The following is a 6,626-nucleotide window of genomic DNA, read 5'->3' on the forward strand; positions in this document are numbered from 1 at the left end:
TTTATATCATGTTTCCGCAGTCTAAAGCCTAATAGAAGAAATACATCTTACAGGGAATTAACAGTGTGCAGAATGTTCTAGCAAAAGCTGCCCTGGAATCCAGGATGTTGTATGGCACACTGTACTTCAATGCAGGATCTCAGCATGTATAGTTATAACCAATATGCATTCAAAATAATTCTATATATTTAAATAGATATGCAGTCTGGTCTTAAGAGCTGCTGTGTCAGCCAATAAGGTTTAATTCATAGGATAATCACAGTCTGTGAAAACGTAACAATTCCATCTTTATTGCTGGGTCTATGAGCAAAGTCAGACTGGAAGTATACATTTTCAAAGAAGCAGTAATGGATTAGTTTAGCATGTATTTAACCTCCCCTCTTCTGCATCCTAACAGAAGTAGGGTGCGGAAAGGAGAAGCAGCTAGGACAGAGAGACTGCAAAGGGCAAAGCAGCCCTTCCTCACCTCCTCTTTGTCCTGCAAATGCCCCTCCCATTGCTTTGCACATCAGAGGATAACAACATCGAGCTGAACATGTGCAATTGCCTTACACAGAGTTACATTACCGGTACATCTAGCTTAGCATTACCTATCCTGTTTAGTCTCTCTAGCATCTCTGCCTGGGAGGTCTTTTTCATTCCTTGCTATGTAAATCACTATGGATAGAACATGGGAACTGCAAAGTATGTGGGTCTCCCACTGAGCTACAACCCCTCCTCCCAGAGCAGCCTGATAAGCATGGAAGCCGCCTCCTGTGGCCACCCTCTGGCACCACTTGATTGCCTGATACATTGCTGAAGCAGCAAGACGAGCGGCATTCCAACAGTGCTCCGGAGCTTGAGATTCGGCACATGTGGCTGCAATGGGCAACAGCTATTCTTATGCCCCCTTCATGACCTATCCCCTGGGCTTACAGGTCACACCAGGGTTGCAGGGGTAGCAATCAGCAGGAAAGGCTGCTCTCATCAGATGCACCATTGCAACATCCCACAAAGCTATGATAGGGTTGCAGGGAGGACAGGGACAAAGCTAGACCCTGTGCAGGGGTGGGGAACCTGGTGCCCTCTAGAAGGTCTGGACTACAGAACAGCCATAACCCCTGGCTAAAGGCAATCTGCCTAGGGCCAATGGAAATTTAATCCCAAGGATACAGAAGGGATCAGGTTGTAATTTGTTCCAGTGCTATATTGCTCTAACAGTCAGGAACTTTTTTCTGGTATACAGCAGATATCTGGTTTCCAATAACTTGAGCCCATTTTAGGCCTTATAGGGTGGGGCCATCATGCAGCAAAAGGTGATCTAACCCTAAATTCCTTCAACAAGAAACCATATAAATACTTCACCTCTGAGATATAAAAGCAACATAAAAAAAGAAATGTGTTCTTATTTTTATACTTTCAGAAGCATTTATTTCTGACTGAAATTTACTGAAATTTTGCAGCACATTCAGTGGATTTCTTTTAGCTCTAGATTTGGTCAAATCGGACCTCTTTGCCTATGGCCATTGGCCCCAATCCAGCTAAAGCTGGCCTGACTAAGCCCTATGGAAACCAAGCTGATTGCAACAGATGTAGTCCTTACTGCTTTCAGTGCAACCTATGATGGATTAACTCTAGTTGGATTGGGGCCAATGACTTTAATATGCGTCCATTAAATGTCACAGTGAACAGCCATAGCACTTTTGGCCACTAGTTAATTATATCCAGGGCATTCAACATACGGCATGTTACCCCATTTCAGTAAGACAAAATCAAGACATAACATATGGTGGGGTTTTGTTGTTTTAAATAGTTGCGCAATGTGTAATTTCCTATGAATCACTAAAATTCTACTCGATGACTTGGAAATGAAAGGTAGCTTAAGGAAGTCCACGGAGAAAAGCTCCCCCCTTCTCCTCTGAAGCTGGAGCGATGCTCTGAAAAGGCTCTCTGAAGTGGGCTGGGGCTGGGAACTGCCCAGCAGCCGCCAGCCAAGGACCCAGCTTCACCAGGGGCTGACTTTGGACTGGCTTTGGAAGTTCCTGGTCCACTTGCCTTTGACCAGTGGTGCTGAGGAGGAGTTCTCCTGCTTGCTTGTTTTCTGGCTCTCTGCCAATCAAGGAAACCAGTAGCAACAAAGGGGAGTTAGAGGTGGATCACTGGTAGCAGCAGATGGTGATGAGAAGCTAGACTGGTTGAGAGAGGGGGCCATTAAGGGGGCCTCATCCAATGGTCCTCAAAACCTGGAGCCAGCACTGCTGCCAGAGGGAGCAATTACCTAGATTTTGGTGTACATCCTAAGAAGGGCAAATTCCTATACTTTCCTCCTGCCAGCAGCTCCCAACCCCCTGGCCCAAATATGCCCCATCCCACGTTGTTTGAGAGGTTCTGCATTGGTGGAGGCCCAGACTAAAGGGAAGAAGAAGGAATGAACTTCCTTACAGTAACTTAGGCTCCTAGGCTTTCACTGTGTCTGACTCCTGAATAGTTACGGTCACTTCTCTATTGTGAATCATGCTTCTCCCAAGTAAGAAAACCACAGGCCTGAACAATGTGTCCTGATGCCTCAAGTATCTCCTACCCTCACTTGCTTGCGCCTGCCTGCCTGCTTGCCTGGTCCTGCCAGCTGGCAAGCTGGCCAGCCATTTCCACCCACTCACGCCCCAGCTGTAGGACTCTCTAAGAGTTGGCCAGACTTGTTCACAAGACACACATGAGCATGCTAGCCAAACAACTGAGAGAGCAGCCAGCCAGCTGCCTATGCAAGCAGAGGGCTACATAGGCCCACCACCATCCATGGTAAGGAGAAACAGTGGTGGCAGTTCACCTAGCAGGTTGCTCTAGAGTCCTGCCAGCTGCAGCAAATGTCATGGGGAAGCTCCTGGCAGAGCTCTCCAAAACACCCATTGAAGGGAGTCGGGGGGGGGGGGGGCAGCAGCAGGCCCATTAGGCAAGGCAGGGGAGACCAGTCGGCCACAATTCTGGGTTTGCCACATCACCCCACACGACGGCAGGGCCAGCCCTGCAAGTACAGAGGAGACAAACACTGCAAGACTGCTTGTGTGTACTAGCAACCATTACATCAAGTGCATTCCTCTGCTTATTCTTTTGCACAATTACAGCCTCCAGGAATACAGTAATGGATGAGCAGCTTTTGTGCAGGCTGTGCTACTAAATTAAATGACAGCCCAGCAATCAAAGGACTCTCACTGAGAGCTGCTTACACATATTCTAGCCTTAGTGCTTAGTCAGGAACCACATGCCCTCAACCACTGACCAGAAGGAAATATAACAGCATTGACACATGCAATAATAATTTAAAGATCAATGTCAAGCAAAGGGAAGGGACAAGGAAGCTAATATCTGTGCTTGAAAGGGCCTTGAACAACAGCAAAAGATGTCAACAAACATAAAACATAATAGTCAGGAAGGAACTGGGGTGCCACCACGGGAACATAGATTTATTTGTACTACCAAAGTGAACAAGAATAAAGATTCCTTGTACCTGAACTCACAGTTACATTGAAGAACTTGTGCAAGCCAAGACACATTGTTCCAAAATTTGGACAGCCCCCTCCATAATGCTAGCCCATGGTTCATTTAACCAACAGGTTGTTGAAAGGTGTGTCGTCATGAGGTGTGAACCCAGGCATGGTAACAAACTATCATTTATTAGCCACAAAGAACCCAGAAAGAAAATGCATGGATTAGGCTGTGAACTCAGGGTTGTTTAAATCGGGGTTGTTGTTATATATGAAATCAGCACCATGTGTTGTTCATGCATTCTTTCGCCAGTCCACAGAGGTGGCAGGCAAGAGTGGTAAAAGACAAAACGAAGCCCAGCTGCTCAATATGCCAGTTTTCCTCCTTGTACCGGGTGACACTCTTATTCATCTTCCAAAAAAATTTCTAAAGCCCATGCCGATCACGTATTTATTCATGCCTTTGTTTAACTCACAAATTGCCTTGTAGCTGAAGCTGTATGTTTCAGAATGACAACTGAAACATGGGTATCTCAATAAAATACAGTTCTGTTCAAAGAGCTTTAAAGGTAGCAGCAAAGCACAATTTACAAAGTGGAGAACAAATAGCAAATGCCACAGTTACCAAGGATACAAATATGCACAATTAGAACAGTTAAAACACAACAGTAAAACAGCTGGTGGCAGGAAAGCACATAGCAAATTAAAAGGAAACAAAATCTTTTTTCCCCGGCACTGAATAGTCAAATGAGTAGGTGCCAGGCAGACTTCTCTAGAGAAGACATTCCACAACTGTGTTTTATAGTGTGCCATATAAACTCTGGGTAGGGCAACAAACCATGGGTTAGCCTTATGTACAAGCCAGGTTTACATGTATTTTGCTAGGATTAGTCCATGGATAGGCCAGACTTCATTACAAATTCCGACCATTTTGCCACTCATCCCACTACTAAGAGCTAGCAACTTGATCCTGTGCAAGTTACCTAGAGATAAGTCTCACTGAGTTGGGCAGGATTTATTCCCAAATAAGTCTACAAAGGATGTACTGCCTAGAAGGACACCAGAGAGAATTTTTGAACCATATCAATCTAATTGCTACTTAGACCAAGGCCTATCAAGTCCTGTTTCCTACGGCAGCCAACCACAAGTCCATGGGGAGGCTACAAGCTGGATAGGAGGACAACAGCAACTCATCTGATCCTGGATGTAATACAGGGCTAGCAATGCAGCTAGCAGCCTTGGATAGGCTGTTCTTCCAAAAATTGAAATTTCTTCATCCTTTTCTTTAAAGCCACTTATGCTGATGGTTATCACCACTTCTTATGGTAGCAAACCCCATACTTTTATGTGCTGTGGCAAGGAGTATATTCTTTATATACTCTATATATACTCTAAGTACTCACTTTCTGAAGTAAGCTTGCAACATGGCATGAGTAGAGCATCAAAACCTCTACATTACAAATGCAATGATTGGGTACATACCAGAGAAATATAGGCCTGCTGATAAGTTAAACCAAACTGAATGGTCATACTAAATGGATTCCTTAAAATCTGTATGTAAATCACAACAAAATTACATTTAAAGAGCTCCAATTATATTGCAAGGGCTTTGGGTTAGATGAAATGATCTGTTCCATGGCAAATGCTTATTGAAACCCACTTATCTTTAATATTTTACATTGCATAATTAATACATTGTGAAGATGGCAATGTCTAAGATTAATTCTCCATTACTGTGTAACAGCCTTTAATTTTAGTTTGAGAAAGTATTCAGTCTCACTCATAGCAAACGAAAGAAAGCAAATCCCGAAGGTGGGTGTCAATACATCAAGAGCCATTTAGGGAAGCTGTTCAAGGCTGCAGTGCAAAATGAGTTGACTTGAAGAGGTTCGCTGTAAGGCCATTAGCACTTCCCCCTCACAACAAAAGCAGGTCAAGCACCACAGAGGGGAGACGGCAAAGGCAAAGGATATTCAGGATTGGCCATGCATGTGATTCTGCCCCCAGTTGAAAGATATATATATTAGGTTGCATTCCCATGAAGAACGAAAACAGACCTTCATACTTTTTATAAACAAGAGAACATAAAGCTGCTTTTCTTCTTGTGGAATCATCCTTCATAAAATCAAGCGGCAGCTTTGGAGCAAGGAGGGGTGACCTCAACTAGGAACTTGGCTTGGGATGAGTGGGTGCAAAGTTCCCAGGAGCCTCAATTCAATTCAGCTATCCCGGTTGTTTCTTGGAGTTTTGGAAAGCCTACTGGAGTTCCTGTTTGCCCAGCTGTTACCCTGTATGCACTCCTGATATTGGGAAGGCCTTGGCAAGATGTCCCTATTGGGTTCTCCTCCTCCCTGCCACCTCTTGGTTTCTCCTTCTCTGGGGCCAAGCCCCAGCTTGGCCCAGACAGAAATGAGAACCACAGCTGCTGTCCCTTCTGTGCCCTTCCACTGCTTGCTGCCACTTTCCTTTTGTGCCCGATGAACAGACCAGATGGGCACGTGGCAGTGGCAGCGACATCCTGAGGGGCTCTGGTGGTCATTTGTGGCCTCTCCTCAGATTTTTGTGTGTGATATGGTTTCTAAAGGCACAGGAGCAAGCCTAGCAGAAGTGCATTGCAACAAAGAGCCAAGGGGTGGGATTGAATGTCACATATTGATTTGAAGCAACTGACCAGTTATTTCGCTGCAGGGTTCTGGTTACAATACATTGCTGAATACTGATCAGCACTTGTAGAGCAGTTGCATTATTAATTTTAACTGAGCTACTTACTGTAGTTTTGCAGCGCAGACTTTTCTACCAGGCATATGACAAGTCAAACTCTACAAGAGAGAACAGTTCTATTCTTACACAGTTCCCATCAGTTTGGGTCCAGCATGTGCAGGAGAAGTTCCCACTGGATCGTACAACAGTGAAAAATGTAGCTCCAGGCTAAACTAAACATTATGTTTAAAATGGATCGATATATGCATAAGCTACTTCAGGAATGGGTGATTTACAATAGCATTATTGTATTATCATTTCTATGCTTCAACATTATTCCTTCCTCTTTTGCCTATGGTCATGTGACCTTGCATTGACACCTTGTGTTCACATCAACACATGGATTACTTTGATCCTTCTGAACCTTTTCTTAATTATTGAGACTAATTTATATTCTAGAAAGCC

Source organism: Varanus komodoensis, unplaced genomic scaffold (genome assembly GCF_004798865.1).
Source record: "Varanus komodoensis strain SLA01 unplaced genomic scaffold, ASM479886v1 scaffold1, whole genome shotgun sequence".
Classification (NCBI taxonomy): Eukaryota; Metazoa; Chordata; class Lepidosauria; order Squamata; family Varanidae; genus Varanus; species Varanus komodoensis.